Below are 21,797 nucleotides of genomic sequence, written 5' to 3' on the forward strand. Positions count from 1 at the left end.
CATTAAAAAACCAACCAACCAGCCAATCAAACAAACAACAACAAATAGAGTAATTTTATTTAAAATGGTAGGACAAGTCAGATCCATTATCAATAATGACAGCGGGACACATCAGTAAGGATACTCAAGGGCTCTGATTGGAGTTTAGGGGCTTCAATCAAGAATTCCCCTTCCCCCAAGTAGCTACCAATTCCCAGTAGCTCATCAGAAAGGTGTAGGTCCTAGAGATCACCTCTCCTTCTGTGCCAGCATTTTGGCTGGCTTGATCTATACAGATAAGCACAGATGCTGTGAGCTCATGACTGGGATAGTGAGATAGCTGCACCATGACCTGAAAAGCAATTCCAAGCTTTCCTCCTCATCCTCTGGTGCATATTGTATTCATTCTCATGCTTCTTCCAGGATGTTCTCTTAGTATTAGTGGGGTGTATGGGATCTGACATAGAGCTCCCATTTGGGGCAGACACTCAATCTTCTCTTTTCAGCACTCTGATGAATGATGTAACTTTCCGATGACTGTTGTCTGATGGAAAAAGATTCTCAGAGCAAGGTTTGTGCAGCCAAGGTCTATGGGTATAAACATAAATATTTAGAAAGCACTTGAACAGCATGGCCACCTAGCAAAATAACCAGAACAGGTTCTACCCTAGGGCAGGAGTCTCTGTTTTGATTGACAGACTTGGCTTACATAAACCTTTGCTCACTGTGCGTGCTTACATACTTTCCCATGATGCATCTGCTTTTAATCACATGCATGCCCAATTCTGAATAGGCATAAGATGGTAAATAGGAGGTTCTCTCTAAATGTTCACTTAGAGAACATAGTTTGTTTTATTGCACACACCACTCCAAACCAGTCTAGGCAGAATTATCACCCCCAGCTTCCATACCTGCCAAACTGGAATACAATTGAATAGAGTCTGTTTAAGTTTAATGGCTGCTAAGGGGAAGAGAAACTTATTGCATTGTCCTGAGAAGGGTGTGCATTTGGCTTAATGTGAGTAGGCATCCTAGGTTGCTCACAGGTTGCTTAATGCATTGTTCAGAAGGAGGTGTGTTTGCATAGTGCAGGCAGATAAGGATCTCAAGCTACCAAGTGCATTAACAGATAGATGCAAGGTTTGTGTATAGCTCATGCCAAGCACAGTGTCAGCTTCCTAAACTAGCTCTTATCCTTGCCTGCCTCAAATTGGTCCACAGATACCTTTTTACTCCTAGGCAATAAAAAAGATTGGCATCCATTAAAAATTATTTATTATTTAAAGATATTTATTTTTTATTATTTTAAAATTATGTGTATGTGTCTGAGTGTGGGTGTGTGCACATGTGTGGAGGTGCCTGTGGAGGCCAGAGGCATTGTGTTTCCCTGGGTACTGGGAGCTGAGTACGGAACTCAGGTCTTCTGGAAGACACACATACACATACACACACACACACACACACACACACACACACACTTATATGTGTGGGTGTATATGTATTATATATGTATATGTATAAATATATGCATATATTTAAAATTATGTATAACTGTATGTGGGTATATGTCTGTGCCAATGCTGGTGCCTGCAGAGTCCAGAAGAGGGCATCAGATTCCATGGATCTGAAGTTATAGGTGACAATGAACCACCATGTAGTTGTTGGGAATCAAATTCAGGTCCTCTAAAAGAGCAGTACAAGCCAAGTCATCCCTCCAGCCACAAATTGGTGTTTTGAAGGATTCTCTTTATCCCTAGCAGGACTCCTGGGCTCACTATAGACCAAGGAAAAGGCATCTCCTGGACCAGAATAGGAAGCAGTCATTGTTATTTAGCTGTCTGAGAGGGAGGAATCCTTATCCCCCCCACTCTTTCCCGGGACCAGGTGGAAATGCACTCTCCTTATAATTAGAGGCCCTCAGACAGGACACCCTTGGGCTTTGGCATCTCCATAAAGAGCTCTTCAGCATAGAGGAGCTGTTGACAATGACAAAAGAGGTGCCTTGACAGAGACTGGAGGGGTCATATTACCTCTAAGAGGGGAGGCTGTAAACAATTCACTGTCACTTCCCACCTACCAAATTAGCTGGAAAAATAAAAGAGAATTGAGCAGTTGCTGTTAGCATCCTGCTCTTGAGATTGGCTTTGGTGATCTGTCACTAGCAGCCTCTCCATCCTGTCTCAGGGAGCCCTGGCTGATGAGAGGCTCGGGACATTATTATCGCCACTTTGTGGAAGAGGCTGCACTCTCAGACTAATGCCTTATGGCATTCGTTGCTTTCCCGGGGCTCCAAGGATGGAGAGAATGTCCTGAAATAGCAACTCTGAGCTGGTTGTCAAGGCAACAGGATCCATCAGGAGGTACTGTCAGGTGCTGTGCATGGCGTTGTGGAGGGATAGGCTGAAAGAAATTGCAAATGTAGACTTTGCCCTCCATGAGCCTACATTCTGGGGAAGACAAGGATTTGCTTGTGAATCTATTATGGCCATAGTTTCTTACCCAAGGAGCATGAAAGTACAGGTGTAGGCAGATATTAACTAGTGTTAATCAGTTGTAGTAGGTGCACAGGACAGATAATTTTGCAAAGCACACTGGGTAAAGCAAAGTTAAACATTGCTGGGCTTCTCGATGCATTTAATGAGCTTTTGTGTAGGGTGTGAGTCAACACTACCTTTCCCTACACTATTTGATCATAGGGCTCTTGTGGGGCTGGCCAAATAGCTGGGTCAGTAAAACACTTGCTTTGCAAGTGTGAGGACCTGAGTTCAATCCCCCAGAGACTGTGTAAAAAAGAGCTAGGCATGGTGGTGTACACTTGGGTCAGAAAGGTGGAGTAAGGCAGATTCCTGAGGCTTACTGGTCAGTCAGTACAAGCTTACTTATCAAGTTCCAGGCCAGTAAGAGTACTTGCTTCAAAACAAACAAACAAACAAACAAACACACAAAACAGTGGATGGCATTGGAGGAACGACAATTGATGTTATCTTCTGGCCTCCCAAGCATGGGCACACACATGCACATACACATTTGCACGCCCACACAAATGTGCACGCACATAGACACTCACACAAAACTCATGTGCACAGGACATTACAGAGGATTAGGGGACCATAGAATATTTCAGGGATCCTAAAGTGTGACATTTTTCAAAGCAGCAAACAACTGTGTTCTTAGAATAGTGGGAGAGCTCAGGAGTGCGGTAGGATTCAGTCCTCAAGATTGGTCTTGGCTCAGGGAAGTGGGCAGGGGTTAGGGTTAAGGGGGTGGTCTTCTGGGAGAGGAAGCAGAGCTGCACCTTCTAGATTTTGACTGGGTGGTGAGAATGGTAAATTCACTCCTTATAGGGTGTGGTTGGTTCTTATTCTGAGAGGGAGGAGGGAAAGTAAAGAGGAAAGGGCAGGAAGAAATCCATGTTGGACACTAGAAGAACACCTGTGGTTCAGTAGCTTATGCATGTGTGTCTGTATGAGTGGTTTCTGTTCTTCCAGAGGACCTGAGTTCATTGTCCAGCCCTAACATGGTGGAGAAAATATATAATTCCTGGCAGAGGGCATCCATCATACAGAGACTCATTACATGGCGGTAGACTAGGAAGAGAAGGAGCTGGCATGGAACCAGAGCTGAAAGGACATTCAAGGACTCCCTCTTGGTGACCTTCTTCCAACAGACAGGCCCTACTTCCTAAGGATTCTACAGTCTTCAGTGCAGTGGTACAATCTGGAGACCAAGTGTACAAGATAGGAGGTTCACAGGAGACATCTCAAACTGTGACAATATCTCATTGAATTCTATCAAGTATCAGACAAGGGAAAGCAATTCTGTGATATTCTTGTTTCAGAATATCATGAATATTATTTGATATTAATAATAGTATCTGATATTCTTGATATTCTTTTTATTCTTTTCCTGTTTGCATAAATTAACACTGTTAATAGCACCTCCAGTTGGTACCTCTTCCCAGAAGCCCTTCTTTACTCGCTATGTGTGTGTGTGCATGTGCATGTGTGTGTGCCTGTGTTCGTGTGTGTGATATGTGTGGGGTACCTAAGAAGGCTAGAAGAGGGCATCAGATCTTTTGGGGCTAGAGATACAGGTGATTGGGAACCACTTTCCCCATCCTTTTGAGAGAAAGTTGTTTTATTTTTTTAAAGGAGGGTCATTATAATCTATCTATCTATCTATCCATCCATCCATCTATCTATCTATCTATCTATCTATCTATCTATCTATCCTATCTAAAGTTTTGAGATATGGTCTTTATATGCATGTATATATATTATGCAAGATATACCTATAATATAATGCATATAAGTGTGTATTTTATTTTTTGAGGCAGAATAATTCTGTATAGTCCAGCCTTCAATGCACAGTCCTCCTGTATTAGCCTCTCCAGTTCTGTCTACAAGTATGGGACATCGTGTCTGGCTTTGCTTATTTATTTTTAACACTCAGTGCTTAGAGTCTATTATTGCCAATGTTATTGTGATGGTTAATCTTCGTTGTCTATTTGACTGCATTTAGCATCACATAGGAGATACACCTTCAAAAAAGATTTATTTACGTAGATAGGTGTCTCATCTGCATTTTTGTACACCATAAGAGGGCATTGGCTCCCACAGGGCTACACTTATGCAGAGCTGTGAGCTTCCACATGGGTGCTGGAATTGGAATCAGGACCTCTGGAAGAACAGCCAGTGTTCCTTTACTGCTGAGCCATCTCTTCAGTACAGACAGACATTCTATTGAGGACATTTGTAATGGTGTTTCCTGAGAGACTAAACTGAGGTAGAAAGACCTGCCACTGTTGACAGCATCATCCCATGAGCTGAGGTCCTAGACTGAAGAAAGAGGAGAAAGCAAACTGAGTACCAGGATCCATTGCTCTATGCTTCCCGATTGGGGATGCGGTGAGACCAGCCACCTCCCAGTCCTGCCTCTACACCTTCTTCATCATGATAAACTATATGCACCATCAGGTTGTGAGCTGCGATAAAGTCTTCCTTCCATATGTTGCTTTGTGTTATGAATTTGCCATAGCAATGAGAAAAGAAACAAGCACAGCCACTGTCCACCAATTCCTGATAATTTTGTTCTGACTTAAAAAAAATTATACTAAAATATAGATAACATTTGTCAAACACACCATTTTAATTATGATTCAATGATATTTAATACATGTACAATGTTGAACAACTGAAACCATTATCCAGTTCCAAATTTCCTCATCACCCCAAACAGAAACTTGGCATTCACTTGGCAATGACTTCCAGTTCTCCCTCAGCCCCCGGGAATGTCAGCTTTCATTCTGTATGGATTTTATTTTCTAGATAGCACATATAAATAGAAGGATGAGGCAGTTCTTTTGTGCCTGACTTGCTTCATTGAGCATCTGTGCAAGCCTTGTCCATATTGCATAGTACATCAGAATTTCATTCATTTGTATGAATGAATGCTATTCCTGTGTATGGATAGATTACCTTTTGCATATGTATTTATCCATTCATCCGTGTGTGGTACTTGGGTTGCTTCCATCTTTTGACTCTTGTGAATAATGCTGCTCTGAATCTGGGTGTAAAAATATTGGCTGGAGCCTTTTCTTTGGTTTCTTTTGTTGTTGCTGTTCTGAAAATTGAATCTAGGGTCTTGTGTATATTAGGCAAGTGCTTTACTGTTGAGCCATGCCCCTAGCCACTCATTGGTAGATTCTAGGCAGGAGTTCTATCATTGAGCCACACCCACAGCCCCTCACTGGGGGATTCTAGGCAGGAGCTCTACCACTGAGCCACACCCCCAGCCCCTTACTGGAGGATTCTAGGCAGGGGCTCTCCCACTGAGCCACGCCCCCAGCCCCTCACTGGGGGATTCTAGGTGAGAGCTCTACCACTGAGCCACGCCCCCAGCCCCTCACTGGGGGATTCTAGGCAGGGACTCTACCACAGAGCCACGCTCCCAGCCCCTCACTGGGGGATTCTAGGCAGGTGCTCTACCACTGAGCCACACCCCAGCCCCTCACTGGAGGATTCTAGGTGAGAGCCCTACCACTGAGCCACGCCCCCAGCCCCTCACTGGGGGATTCTAGGCAGGGACTCTACCACTGAGCCACGCCCCCAGCCCCTCACTGGGGGACTCTAGGCAGGTGCTCTACCACTGAGCCACGCCCCCAGCCCCTCACTGGGGGACTCTAGGCAGGTGCTCTACCACTGAATTGTAAGTAAGTGCTCTAGCACTGAGTTATCCTCTTAGTCCCTCTTTAGTTTTTATTTTATTTGGAGGCAGGATGTGTCCATGTTGCCTGGGCTAGGTGTTTAGCTTGTAATGTTCTTTCTTCATCCTCTATGTAGACAAGCCCATGTGGTCCATCCTGAACATTGTCATTGTCCCTCTCACAGAAATTTTGCTGCTGTCACAGAACCTATCTCTTTGCTTCTCCCGCCATTTCCATCCTGGAATGTCAACAAGCATTTGGTATTCTACAATTCATACCAAGATTCTAACAAGCGTTCATATAGAAGCTGGATGGATTGAGGGAATGAGCTCAGGCCAAGTGCAGACTCCAGAGAAATACATATACATTCACGTATACATATATATGTATGTACACACACATAAGTGTGTATGATACAGGTTTTCATGTATGCACATGTATGCATGTGGGTGTACACATTGCACTTGCATTTAATGGTCAGAGGTTGATGTTGGGTAGCATTATCCATACTCACTTCATTTTATGAGACAGTTTTTCACGGAACCTGGAACTCACTACTTTGACAAGAGCAGCTGGCTAGCCAGTGCCAAGAATCTTCTTGTCTGCCCCTCCCCAAGTGTTAGGATTATAGACACATGGCAGTGCACCAGGCTTTTGATGTGGGTGCTGAGGTCCTGAGCCCTGGTCCTTATGTGTACAGAGCAACCCCTTTACTGCCTAAATCATCTCTCCCACCCTGACATTGTATCATTCCCTTTATCGCATCTGTGTAGGAAATAAAGCCTATGTAGTACCACAGAGCTTGATGGACCAAGTTTGTTCCTAAAGTTTACCAAATGGGGTAGCAATGACTATTTCCATATGACTCAAGCCACTACTAAGATTTCTTTACAGACAACACTGATGGGTTCTGAGTGGCTGTGATAGTGAATGTTTCCCCCCTGTAAACCCTGAAGGTGCATCCCAGGACTTATTTTCTTTGCTTATTACTTTTTTTCAGACAGTGGTGAGGTCTAGGTGATTGGCTTCTGGTACTTGCGTCATATCTGCATCTTTTCTCCTTATAAGGGAGTAAAACATACACAAAGACTGACATCTTCTCCTGACCCCATGCCTGACGATGTGTCTGTCCCTGTGATGCCTTTTCTATGTGTGTGTTTCCTGAAATACATCACACAGTTTCCTTAGTTTTTGGATGACAGGCTTAAAGCTTTGTTGTTTAGAGGAACAGTGAAGGGATTCTAGCCAGCCTGAGCATGGAAACCATGCCTCTGGCAGGCCTAGCCCTTGTCTTCCATTAGCCCTTCCTTGCTAAAAGTTAAATTACATTCCTAAAACTAGCCTTAAATGTCCATTCCTTTATTTGGCTACTTTATCCTCCCAAGGCTGACTACCAAGATCCAGCTGTCAAAGTGCTAAAGTCTAGTATTCAAAAGCCCCCTTTGGCTCACTTAACCAACATGCCCAATTAAAATGAAAACAACTCATCCAAACACAGGGTTTACCCTTTTACCTTTATAAACTGTCATTTTCCTATGGGCCATGTCTGTCTCCTCTCTATCCAGAGGCAGTCTGTTGGGCTCCCATTCCAGGGGACAAATATACCTTCCCTCTCCCTTGTTCCCTTCCTCTTCTCCCTAGTCCTCTATCTCCTGTCTGTCTCTTATTCCCTGCCCTCTGACTCTCTGGGATGAATAAATCTGCTTTGTGCTGAGAACTTGGTGCTGGGGGTTTTGAGCTGATACCAATCCTTTTAACCATGGTACAAGTTGCTTTCCATGCTGCCCAGGGATAGGTCCATATGGCGTTGTTCTTGATTCCCACCATAACTTAAAGGGAAACTTATACAATATCCTGAGCCCTTGATGATCTACACTTAAAGGAGGGTAGTGTTTTCAAATTCCTTGCTGCAGGAACCCACTTCAGTGGCACCAACCTTGACTTTCAGATGGAGCAGTACACTTACAGAAGGAAGAGTGACTGGATCTACGTCATAAATCTGAAGAGGACCTGGGGGAGGCTTAGAGCTCACAGTGTCATCTCCTCCCAGAACACTGACCAGTAGGATGTACTGAAGTTCACTCACGTGAACTGGAGCCACTTCAGTTGCTGGCTGCTTTATACCTGGGACTGTCACTAACCAAATCTAAGCAGTCAGGAGCTATGGCTTCTAGTGTTGGCTGATCCCAAGGTTGACTACCAGCCCCTCACAGAGGCCTCTTATATCAACCTGTCTACCATTGCTCTGTGTAACACTTTCCCTTGGGCTATGTGGGTATTACCATTCCATGCAACAAGGGAACTCAGTAGGTCTGATGTGGTGGATGCTGCCCTAGAACATACTGCACATATGAGGTACAATCTCCTGTGAGCATCCATGGGAGGTGCTGCCTGATCTTTACTTCTACAGAGTCCCAGAGGAGATTGAGAAGGAGGAGCAAGCTGGTGTTGAGAAGACTGTGACCAAAGAGGCATTTTAGGACGAATGGACTGCACCAGCTTCTAAGTTCACTGCTGCTCAGCCTGAGGTGGCCGACTGATCTGAGGGTATGCAAGTACCCTCTGCGCCCATCCAGCAGTTCCCTACAGAAGACTGGAGTGCTCAGCCAGCCACTGAGGACTGGTAAGCAGCTTCTATGGGAGGTACAGACCATCGAGTGGGTTGTAGCTACCACTGAGTGGCCCCTCTGCCAACATCTGGTCAAAGGAAAAAAAGGGGAAGGAAAATAAAGTTCCTAGAAGCTGAAAAACAAAACATGGTGTGAGTAGCTCAAACTGCCCTCTAGCCACCCTTTCCAGTCTTTTCTCACACATAAGCTCCTTTCGCACCAACAATGGTTATCAACTGTCATAGTACCATAATGTTGTACCACATCAATGCCTTTGCTTCCCATGACTGTTTCATGAGTCTTCACTCAACTTAAGTGATCCCTTCTTAGGAAATCTCCTGTGAGCTTCTTTCATGAGGCAGGTTTGATTACTACCTCACCAGACAACTAGTTGGTCTTTGTCAGGTCTGTGTGTCTATGGTGCCTTCTTTCATCGATCTGCTTATAGATCTGTCTTCTTGCCAAATTAAGCAACATTGTGTAGCTATTTCCTCTGAATGGAAACGGTCCTTCCTGTAAGGAGGGGGAAAGCTCATACAACTTACAAGACATCATGACCAAGTCAACTCTTATAAAGGAAAACATTTAATTAGGACTGTCTTACAGTTTCAGAGGTTCAGTCTGTTATCATCCTGATGAAAATTATGGCAGCATGTAGGCAGACATGGTGCTGGAGGAGACAGGAGTTCTACATCTTGATCTGAAGGCAACCAGGAGGAGAGAGATTGTCATCTGCAGGCACCTAGGAGGAGAGTTTCATTCCATACTGGGCAGAGCTTGAGAATAGGACCTCAAAGGTCACACCCACAGTGACACATTTCCACCATTAAGACCACACCTTCTCCAACGTTGACACACCTCTTAATAGTGCAGCTTTCTGGGCCAAGCATATTCAAACCACCATACTTGGTGATATAGAAGGTAAGCCAATGCCATGAGAGGCAACAGACACAGAGGCAAAATGCCCCAGTAGAATTCATTGCCTTTACTTGCTTGGATCTGGCGTTGGTTTAGAGTGGATGAGCTCATGATTCCTGTGCCAGGCAGAGAACTCATTTCTTGGGCAACCATACTCCTCCACCTGCAGTGCTAGAAAATCCTAATGTGCTTGCCTGCCCAATGGGATTTTTGCCTGTTGAAATAAAAAAAAAAAAAATCACAAGTCCTCAGTGTAGTTCTGCCTGGAATTTGGAATCCACATGATAAACAACAGTTGGTCATGAGTTACTGAAGCCTATTGGCTAACTATGGAACAGAATGCGTGCCAAAGGAGGCTTTTGATTGAGCCTGGGCCAATCAGGATGAAAATGGGCAAGTCAGATGCTGTTTTGTCTCCAACTTGGCTCTGAGGTTAGGAGAGCCATTTTAGGCAAGCCTGCAGTTCAAAGGAGAGATACCCATGATTTTTCACACCTTGATAGGAAGGAAACCAGGAGGAGAGAGACTGCCATCTGTAGGCAGCTAGGAGGAGGGTCTTATTCCATACTGGGAAAACCTTCCAGATTCAGTTCCTGATTCCTGAGAGATATTCACATGGCTTCTGGGTGGGAGGCACCATCTCATGTCCTATGTTACTGAACTCTTCCATGAAACCTGTGACAGACATGGAGATTGATTCCTATTTTACAGTTTTAAAAACTCTAATTTGAGAATAAGTTTTATCTATTTCCTTCCTTCCTTCCTTTCTTCCTTCCTTCCTTCCTTCCTTTTCTTCCTTCTATCTTTCACCACCTCCTCTCACTCTCCAAGTCTCTCCAAGTCCGCCTTCTCTTTCCAAAGGTCTGGCAGGCATTAGAGAAATCCAGGCAGGGAAAATCTCAGGTCCCAACTATTACCATTGTCTTTACCTTTTTCCCTTTTATAGATTTGCAGTGTTGGGGTTGAAATCCAGGGCCTTGGACATGCTACATGAGTTTTCCACCAATGAGCCACACCCCAGCCCCTCACTGGGGAATTCTAGGCAGGTGCCCTACCACTGAGCCACGCCCCCAGCTACTCACTGGGGGATTCTAGGCAAGAGCTCTACCACAGAGCCACGCTTCCAACCCATCACTGGGGGATTCTAGGCAGGTGATTTACCAATGAGCCATATACTCAACATATAGCTGAGCAGTTTGAAGCAGGAACTCTACCTCTGAGCTATTTAGCTCTGGGATTTAGACATGCATGGTTGTGTCTTGCTTGTGTTATATGGGTTCTAAGGATCTGAACTCATGTTCTTATACTTGCATGACAAGCACTTTCCTGATTGAGCCAATCCTTCAGTCCTTTTAGTGCTGTCAAGAGTCAAAAGTGGGCATCTCATGACATTTATGGCATCATGTAACTAGCCTAAAATTGGACATGTTTAATTTTAAAAGACTTATTTTATTTATTTAATGCTTCAAGTGGCAAGATCTGGTCTCCTAGCAAAACTCCTATGCAACATTTAGAAGGAAGAAGTTTCGGAATATTTATACGTATGTGTGTCTATGGATGGGTATATGTGCATGTGAGTGTCGTTGCCCAAGGAGTCCAGCAGAGGGCATCACATTCCTTGGAGCTGTAGCTACAGGTGGTTGTGTGCCATCTGGTGTGGATACTGGGATTTAAACTTGTGTCCTCTGCAAGAGCAATCCATACTCATAGATGCTGGACCACTTCCCGAGTCTTGGCCTTATCCAATTTTAATTGGAAATTTTATAACATGGAAGGTCTAGGGTATGCAGGTACATAGACATGTGTATGTGTGTGGAGGTCAGGTGAGAGTCTTAGCTATTATTCCTCTAAGTGTCATCTAATTGTTTTATTGAGACAGGGTCTCTCACTGGCTTGAAATTTACCATGTAGCCTAGGCTGATTAGCCAGTGAGCCCCAGGGACCTACCTCTCTCTGCCTCCCTAACACTGGGTTACACATACATCCCACCACACTTGGCTTTTTGTTTTTGTATATATTCTGAAAATGAACTTAGAGCCTTATGCTTATAAGGCGTATCTTTTGTTAACTTCATTGATATTGCTACCTTTGTCAAATGAGGCTCCTCCAATCTAGCTATCCCTTTCCCATGGCAGGATCTGGTCATATGGTCACTTGGTAAAGCTCCTAGGCAACATTTAGAAGGAAGAAGTTTCTGAATGGCCGTGTCTCTGCCATGCTGGGGAAGCCCTGTTACTTTTGGGTATCAGGTCTATTGCTGAAACACAGAATTTCTGATCTACAAGATCTACGAAGATTTCTGCGTGCTCTAATAGCTGGTGAGTGTCTTCCTTTCATATTGTTGAACTAAGCAAGCATAGCGTTCAAAGCTGATTGGGTCTGTTTCTTGTTCTTGGCCTGGATCCCAAGTGTCTTTCATTTGGAAGTAGAACCAGCCCTTTACAGTTTAGTCAGCTCAAAATGCTAATGAGAGTATTAGCACCTCCTGATCTCCCTGGAAATACCATCCAGGAAACCCTCCCCCCACAAATCTTTAGAGAGGCCAAATCTAAACTTGTTTCATCAAGGCCAAATGTCAATCATAAGAAGAAATCTATATGAAATTTTAATTGCAGGATGTGCTGAGCAAATTTAATGAGTGAAATAAGAGAGGGGAGAATTCCCCTGTCCTTGGTGCATGTATAATGTTGACTTAAATGGATTCTCTGGGGGTGCAGGGGAATTGCAGTTTTGGAATTTACACACCAAAAGAGCAAATCGAGTGGATCCTGGAAAGTGAAGGTCATAAATCAGAACCATTTAACCAGCTTTGAATGATTGCTCCTGCTTGAATGGTGGAGAGTGTTGGCTGCAGCCCCAGCCATCACTGTGACTCCAATTGCCAAAATGCCACTCAGTATTCATAAATCAGCAGTCATTAACCCTCTGAATACTACCTGTCGGGTTCCTAAACACGGTTCCAACCTGCTAATGGAGGTTTGATGGGCAGTCGCTCTCAAGGAAAACAAATGACAGCGCCACTCTGACAGACCTGGAAATGTGTCTTTTTGGAACACCAAGTCGCTTTGGGGTGACGATGTCTCCACAGAAATCGCTCTTTGCACAAAAAGATCATTATTATTTTCCCCCTATACTTGTCATTTAAATAGATGACAGCTTTTGATGTTTATGTCTCAATTGTGGAAAATTTGCAGAAGATCTGATCCAAAGGGTCGAGAGCTTCAATTTAGTTGTGGGTTTATCCCTGTTTACCCATGGTAATTGGAAAATAAGTGCATGGCCCAGCAAAAGGCCACAGCATTTACTAGATTGCAGGGGAGGAAGCCAGGGGAAGAGATGAGGAAAAGACATGGTAAATCGGAACGTCCGTCACTTTGGTAACAAATTTGGGAAGAAATGGGGAAATGGAAATGAGACACTGAACTGAGAGGGACATGAAACCAGAAAGCGATTTCATTACCACAGACACTGGAGTCTGTGTTCATTTTCTCCGTAGCTTGTCTCTGGGCTGGATTCATAAATTATATATAATGGTGACCAGACTTGTGGAGAAGAGCATCATGCTGTCGCGAGTAATAGGTACCACTCCACAATACTGCATTTTAAATCTGCCTTAAGTGAGATTTGTTATGTGGGTGTTGGGAGAAGGGCTGGGAGATTTATCTCATGCTTGCTTTCCCCTTGGAAAAAAAAATGGACCGAAGGAAGGGAAAGTCAAAGGAAATGCTGTTTCCAGGTCTAATCACTCAGAGTAATAGCGAACATTCCTTTCACCTCAAATTTATTAGTCAAGGAGAGCAGAAAACATTTTATTTTTTTTAAGATTTATTTTATTGATTAAAAAAATCATGTGTATTGGCGTGGGTATGTGTACATATGTTTGAGTGCCTGGGGAAACTGGAGGAGGGTGTGGGACCCCCTGGAGCTGGAGTTACAAAGTCGTTATGTGTCATTGGATGTGAGTGCTGGGAACTGAATTCCATTCTTCTGCAAGCACAGTAGAAGCTCTTAACCACTGAGCCATCTCTCCAGTCCCTCCAAACCATCGTAAATATAAAATTCTCCCAAGTCTTGATCCAGGTAAGGAGGAGTGACAGAGAGGCTTTGTCTTGGGTTCTCTGAACTCTAGATCTGAAATATAGATGAATTTTCATGAGAAGAGTAACAAGTAAAAACAAGCAAGCAAACAAATTCTAGAACTGTGGATATGGCTCAGTTGGTAGCGTGTTTGTGTAGCATGCAAAAATTCTTGTGTTTGATCCCCAGCAATGCATGAATTGGGCATGGTGATGTGTGCCTTTGATCCTAGCATGAAATTCTACCTCCAAAACAAACAAAGAGAGCTGGACAAAAAACACAAAGAGAACTGGCAAGATGGCTAAGTGAATAGAAGCTTCTGTTGTGAAGCCCGATGACCTGAGTTTGGTCCTGCCAAACAAACATGTACACATACAGGAACATACTCTCTCTCTCTCTGTCTCTCTCTGTCTCTCTCTCTCTCTGTCTCTCTCTCTCTCTGTCTCTCTCTCTCTCTGTCTCTCTCTCTCTCTTTCTCTCTCTCTCTCTCTCTCTCACACACACACACACACACGTGCACACACACATGCACTTCCCTAACACCACACCCATACACAGCACATACACACACCATACACATACACACCCATGTACACACACACACACACACACACACATAAATACATGAAAGAAACTTTTTATATTCTGTTTGACACATCATGCTGTTAGATCTCAAAGCTTCTGCCTCAGTTGTATCCACCTAGACTGCTAGAACACTCTTCCCTATCCTCCTTCCCAGCAAGCTTTTTCTTCCTTCCCTTTGGCAGATCCGTTGACTGACTCTCTGATGTTTCCTATAGTCTTCTGGAAAAAAAACGACTCTACATTTAGTGAATTTATTTACTGTGCAATGTTTATGAACACGGATCTCAAATTCTAGGGACAACTTGACTGGCTTCTGTGATCTCCAGACCAAGTTCACAGCAGACCAGGGAGAACCGAGTGCTTCATTTCATGTCCTCAGTAGGAATCCTGGGTGTGACCAAGATCTGGCAGTTGAACATGCTTTCCCTTAGGGGAATCTGAGATTACAATGAAGAAACCAAAGGAGCCCTTTGTTGCTGCTGTGGAGTAGGCAGAGGGAAAAGGTGGCATTACTTTTCTGTAAGAAATCTGTTAAAATGTATAAGGAGAACGGAAATGAGCCAGAAGGGCAAAGAAGAGAGAAGGTGTCATGGTTTGAATGTAAAATGTAATCCATAGGCTCATATGTTTTAACAGTTGGTCCCCAGCAGGTGGCAGCTGTGTGTGTGTGTGTGTGTGTGTGCTTGTGAGTGTAAGTGTGCACATGTATATATATATATAGTGAGTCTTTTTCTGGGAAGAAAACACACACACACACACACACACACACACACACACACAATTCACCCAAAATAGGTATCCCAAGAGCAAAGTAATGCCCTCACTAAAGTCCAGTGTGGTGGAACTTTATTGGAGTTACAACAGAAGTGTATGTGAGGGGCTCTACCTCACCTGCCTCTGCCTCCCATGTGCTAGGATTAAATGTGTGCTCCACCAAACTGGGCATATTTTTATAATTAGTTAATTGTTATTATTTGTGTGTGTGTGTGTGCGCGCGTGTGCGCGTGCGTGTGAGCACAGGAACCTGTGGAAGCCAAAAGAAGTATTGAATCCCCTGGAGCTGGAGGTGCAGGTGGTTATGAATCACCTGATATAGATGCTGAGAACCAGACTTGGGTCCCTGGCAAGAGCCCCAAGAGTTGAACCAGCTCTCCATCCCCTATAATACATGATTGCTTATCCTCCTTGAGGTGAGAACTGTTTTTGCTGAGCAGACATCCTCACCTACTATTTTACTAAGCTCTTACCATATACAAAATGTACTGTGAGACATGAAGTCTACAGCAGTGTGTAACAAGCTGTTGACTGTAAGGGAGGGAAAATGAAAGCAGGGGGAATTGTTTTGTGGTATGCTTAATTGTTTGGCTCATAAAGGGTGAAAGGGAGAGGTCTGCAGAAAGCTAGGTATGTTGATTCTTATGGGATGTTTTGTGGCTTCTTCGCTAACCTCTGTCTTCTAGTGCTGAGGTTCGTCACAAGTGTAGACCACCATGCTCACCTTTTTAAAGTGTGTGCTCTGGAGTATGGTCTCAGGTCCTTATGCTCGCATGGCATGGACTTCCCCCATGAACCATCTCTCAAATCTGTCTGTGGCTTTCAAAAAGCTTTAAACAGAATTGCATGTATGTTTGTGTGTCTGTGTGGGTAGGTGCAGGTACCTTTGGAGGCCAGAAGAGGGCGCCAGATCTCCTGAAGCCAAAAGTTGTGCGTTACTTAATGGGAGTTCCTCGATCTGAACTCCAATCCTCTGCAAGAGCAGTAACCATACTTAACGACTGGGAAAAGAATCAATGAAATAGGCAGCCCTGAGCTGAGTCTGGCCTCCAATTACTGCCTCCATCTGTACTTCTTGGCCCACTGTGGTGTAAAGACACACGCTCCTGCTGCCGTGAACGAAGCCGTCTTTACTGCTACTCTAAGATTCTCCGAAACCATGAGCTAAGTAAATCCTCCTTTAAATTGCTCCTGTCAGGTGTTTGGTCACAGCCATGAGTTTCTTGTCTGAGCAATGAGCTGCATTTCTTTACATTGCACTGGGAAGTGTGCACCTGCTTCTCTTATTTAAAGAGAAATAGAATCCTGGAATATAAACCCGCTCGTCTCCTTGGAAACCAAAAGAAGATGAAACTTTGGAGTTTTCATTTTCCACCACTTAGAGGTAATACATAAATGCGGGCAACCTTTTCTAAATTTCAACACCCGCTCCTTGCTTTCTCGGGACTGCAAAAGGCAAAGATCCGTGCCCCAAACTCTTCTGTCTATAATATGAAAAATGCTCCAGTGTATTTGCTCCTGACAGGAACATATTACTGCTTTTATTGTCAATTTCAAAGAGTGACTGGTGTTGGACCTTTCTTAGAGCCACTAACACTATTTAGTCAGAATGAGGTGCAGGTGTGTGTGTGTGTGTGTGTGTGTGTGTGTGTAATTCAGGCTTGGGTGCATTTCTTTTTACTCTGACAAAGGCTGTACTGGCTTATGTCACATACCTCATTTTGGGGATCTGACTCCCTATGAAGCCCGAGTATCTTGGAGTCCGGAACCCACTTAACATTCTGGTCTGACAGCATCTGCCACTCTAGCTGAATCTCCTCCTCTTTCCTTTCATCACCTCCTCTCACCGGACGTTTCCTCCTCCGTTCACTTTGGCCCTGGTTGCACCCTCTCTAATTCTCACTTTGAATCCTAAAAACCTTCAACATATTTTGCTTCCCCAGTGAGGGCCTGAGGGTCTTAGTTTCTTTTCCTGTTGCTGTGGTAGACTATCCTAATAGAAGCAACTTGAGGGAGAGGTGGTTTATTTTGGCTCACAGTTTGAGGGTACATTTCATCATCATGTAAGAGAAGTCAAGGCAGCCATATCTTTCTTATTTACTTATTTATTTATTATTTATTTATTTATTTATAATATTTAATGTTACTTATTCACTTTATATCCTTCTCACTGCTCCCTTACAATCGCCCCTCCCACAATCCTTTCCTCCACCCCTCCCCTTCTACTCTGAACAGGTGACCTCCCCCCACCCCCCGGGTATCTACTCCACCTCTGGCCCATCAAATCTTCAAGGCTAGGTGCATCTTCCCCCACTGAGCCAGACAAGGCAGCCCAGCTAGAAGAACTTAACCCATTTACAGGCAACAGCTTTTGGGATAGCCCCCACTCCAGTTGTTTGGGACCTACATGAAGATCAAACTAAGGCAGCCATATCTTGAAGCAGCTGGTTGTGTCATCTCCATCATCAGGATGCAGGGAGATGTGGGTGCAGGATGCTTTTGCTGCTTTTCAGCTCTCTTTCTCAATGACATCGTCCAACCAGGGAATGATGTCACTCCAAAGGTCATCCCACCTCAGTTGATGCATGCCCAGAGGTTCATCTACCGGATGATTCTAGACTCTTGTCAAATTGACAGTTCATACCGATAATTGCAGACCCCTCCCCACATCTGCTGGTGGAATTGTCATCATCTGGTCTTCAGTGCTGTCTCACTAATACTGGAGCTGGGTTAGACAATTTGGACTACATGTGAGTAGTACAGTTCTCTCCTCCAAACTGAAGCATTTCTTCCTGGATGGAGGGAATCTAAGGCTCGGAAATAAGATGCAACTTACAGGAGTCAAAAAGTTCTGGAAATTTACAGGCTTCACAAAGCCTCTCTCCAAGGTTCTACAAGCAGCCACAACTGCTAAGGAGATGCTCTCATCATCAGAACTGCCTGGAAGTCATGCATAGAGCTTTGGGGATATGGTTTTTGTGAGTTATTACCCCTGCATTGATGGGCTTTTTAGAGATACAGTTTTCTTTTATTCATCCATGCTCCTGCCATATAACTTCTTGTCCATGTAAGAAAGCCCAACAAACTCATGGGTTCCCTAAGCTAGTGTTGGGTAGAATAGCTCTTTGTCCGGACAGTCGTGTTCTAACTAGAATCAATGAATGCTTGCTTATATCTCCACAGGAAAAGTCACCCAACAGGGCATTGGGTTCTAGAGAAACAGAGGTCAGAGATTAAGATAATGGCCTGTGGTCAATACTGGGCTTCAAGGTAAAGTCCTGGATGCACTATTTATGGCTGGAAAACAGAGAATAGATGATATACTGCCTAGTGGGTAAGATTTTGTATTTATTTCTGCTGTTGCATGATGTATATAGCCCTCAGGCAGGATGGTTCTTGAGAATTAATTAAAGTGTTAATCCCTAGAATAGTGTTGAAGGACATACTCCAGGATTGCAAGGACACAGCTTCTGAGAATCAGACAATGTTTCCTCAAGAATTTGAAAACAGAGTTCCTATAAGACTCAGCAACTCAGTCCTTTAGTGTATACTCCAAGAGCTTGAAGACATATTTAAACAAAGATTTGTATGTGAAGCCTCTTTGACAATGATATTTGCAATGCCAAAAGGAATAAGCAATTCAACCTGCCATCAACTGAATACATCAACTGAATGTGGTTTAGCAATGCAATGGAATAATACTTCTCCATGAAAAGGAATAAAATACTGACATGGTATAATGTTGCAGAATATTTGATCACACTGTGAACCCTGAGATTGAAAAAAACCTGTTTCTAGTTGAGGTGTGGCTCATCCTTAGTACACACCTTTAATCCCAAACAATGAAGGTAAAGTTAGTTTGTAAAAAGATGCAGCCATGTTTGAAATTGATGTCTAATGGAGGGGCAGACAAAGTGACGAATCAGAGAAAGATTCGACAGAATAGGATATGCCCAACTCTCACAAAAACAGAGAGGAAAGGGAAGCTACTTGAGAGAGCAGCACAGAGAGAGAAAAGGAGAGGAGACAGTTTTACCTGGACAGTTGTTCAAAGATACATTGCAGAGAGAGAACAAGCTAGACACAGGTGAAGCCAAAATTAGTCAGAGAATGAGAAGGAGCCAGAAGATTAGAACAGATGGCTAGAGTTGTTTGAGGCCAAGCAGAGCAGTTCAGTCAGAGGCCTAGAAAGAAACCAGATTGAATCATTCAGCTTGAAGAGGAGCTTGAGTCAGAACAGCTGAGTTGAATCAGACAGCCATAGTTTAGAAAGGGCTAGAAAGGGTAAGCTTATTCAGCAGGAAGTCTTAAACTTCCTGAAAGCATTCTATGCTTAGATGAGATTATATAGAGGCTAGAAGCTTCCAGGACTAAGCCTAGGTTATCAGACAGAGGCAGTAAGTCTCAAGGATAACAAATTACTACAGGAGAATAAAAGATACATTTACAGTATAAAATGGATGAACCTTGACGTACTATCGTAAGTTAAAGAGGCCATATTAAAGAGTCACTCAGATAAACTCTTTCTCCCTTATTTTGTTTTTCCAGTGTATTTTTATCACAGCAACAGGAAGAGATAGTACTTAAGTATATTATGTATAACATTTATTTCCTTTTTATTGACCTCTGTATATCTAATGTAAAACACTCTGTGAAACATCACTGTTAAAGTGTGTGTGTGCGCGCACACACACACACACACACACACATACATTGAGTTATCTACAGTAACCAGAAGAGGGCAGCAGGTTCTTTAGAGCTGGAGTTCTAAGTGGGTGTGATGTGGGTGCTTCAAACTGAACTCAGTCCTCTTCAGGAGCAGTAAGGGCTGTTAACTGCTAAGCCATCACTCTAGCCCTGTGGGCTGTTTTACCTTAGGAAGGTCATTTACATTCTGAGGCTCAGTTTTCAAACATCTACAAAATTTGCATAAAAATACCAGCCTATGAATTGTGATGGAAAGGAAATTTGAGAACATCCACCAAAGCTCTGGATCTTATTACTCGCTGGGTAAATGCAGCAGCCTTTATTTGCCTGGCCCATCCTCTCTCCTCCAGGAAATTCTCTCATAGCAGACATTCTCTCATTAAGCTGTTATATTTTACAGTGAACTTTTAAATCGATGTCTTTCCCCACCCCCAGATGGATTTGATTCTCAGCCTGTGGGGTTTCTGTTATAAAATGAGAGATGTGTTTCTAGAACTTTCCATTTAAGGGATAATTGCAATCTTTTTCCAGTTTGTTGAAACATTGAAGTCAATGGTTAGGAATTTTCTCAGCCTTTAATTTTTCCACTGCGAAATCACATTAGGAACTTGTACTTAAATATTTGTCTGCTGCTTCCATAATGATCCTTGTGAAAACTCAGGTGAAATAGAATCTGAATTAGAAAACTCACAAGTGGTGAGTATACTTGGGTTTCTGTAGAGCCCATGTGGACTCTGTTGGGTGACAGTGATTCATAAACTCCTCATTAGAAGTATTCTAGCTGGTAGTGGTGGCACACACTTATAATCCTAGCGTTTGGGATGTGGAGGCAGGGGGATTCAGAGTTGGAAGTTTTCCTAGGCTATGTAGTGAATTCCAGGGTAGCTTGGTCACAGGGGACTTCATCTAAAAAACCCAACCCAACTCAAACAAGACTCATGATAAGAAATACCCAGATGGAGATCCTGGGGAAATGTCTCAGTCAGCAGAATACATGCCGTAGAAGCATGAGAACCCAGTTCTGCCTCCAAACCCAGTGTAAAACCCTGGGTGTAGTATGCTTGTCATCTCAGGGCTGGGTCTGGGTCAGTTGCGGACAGGAGGATCTCTTGGGCTTCCTGGCCAGCCAATTACCAAGCCCCAGGTCCCAGTGAGAGACTCAAATACGTAATGTGGATGGTTCCTAAGGAATAACACCCAAAGTTGACCTCTGGCCTCCAGATTCACATGGGCACACATATATGCATACACACATGCATGTGTTCATACACACACACACACACACACACACACACACAGATACACATGTATAGAGCTATTATTTTGGGGACTGGTGAGATGGTTCATTAGGTAAAGGTGCTTGCTGCCAAGCCTGATGATCTGAGTTCAAAGTCCATGACCCACTTGGTGCAAAGAGATAACTAACTCCCTAAAGTTGTCTGATTGCTTCTGTCTTAGGCAGGGTTTCCATTGCAGTGGAAAGACACCATGACCAAAGCAACTCTTATAAAGGACAACATTTAATTGGGGCTGACTTACATGTTCAGGGTTTCAGTCCATTATAATCAGGGTGGGAACATGGCAGCATCCAGGCAGGCACGGCACTGGAGGAGCTGAGAGTTCTCCATCTTGTTATGTCCTGTTATCAGGAGAAGACTGATTCTTCCACACTGGGAGGAACTTCAAAGCCCACCTCCACAATAACACTCTTCCTCCACCAAGGCCACACCTCCTAACAATGCCACACCTCCTAACTGTACCACTCCCTATGGGCCAAGCATATTCAAACCACCCCAAGATAGAACAGGAAGTGGGGTGAATCTATCAAACCTCAAAGCCTCTCCCCAGTGACTCACTTCCTCCAACTAGCTGCTGCCGCTGCTGCTGCTGCTGCTGCTTCTTCTTCTTCTTCTTCTTCTTCTTCTTCTTCTTCTTCTTCTTCT

The 21,797-nt window shown here is 43.8% G+C and overlaps 1 pseudogene; it reads left to right on the forward strand.

Annotated features, from left to right (window-relative positions):
* The first annotated feature begins 4,881 nt into the window (after positions 1-4,881).
* Positions 4,882-17,797, forward strand: LOC114619987 (annotated as a pseudogene).
* The last annotated feature ends 4,000 nt before the right edge of the window (positions 17,798-21,797 follow it).

Source organism: Grammomys surdaster, unplaced genomic scaffold (assembly GCF_004785775.1).
Source record: "Grammomys surdaster isolate TR1022 unplaced genomic scaffold, NIH_TR_1.0 166, whole genome shotgun sequence".
Taxonomy (NCBI): Eukaryota; Metazoa; Chordata; class Mammalia; order Rodentia; family Muridae; genus Grammomys; species Grammomys surdaster.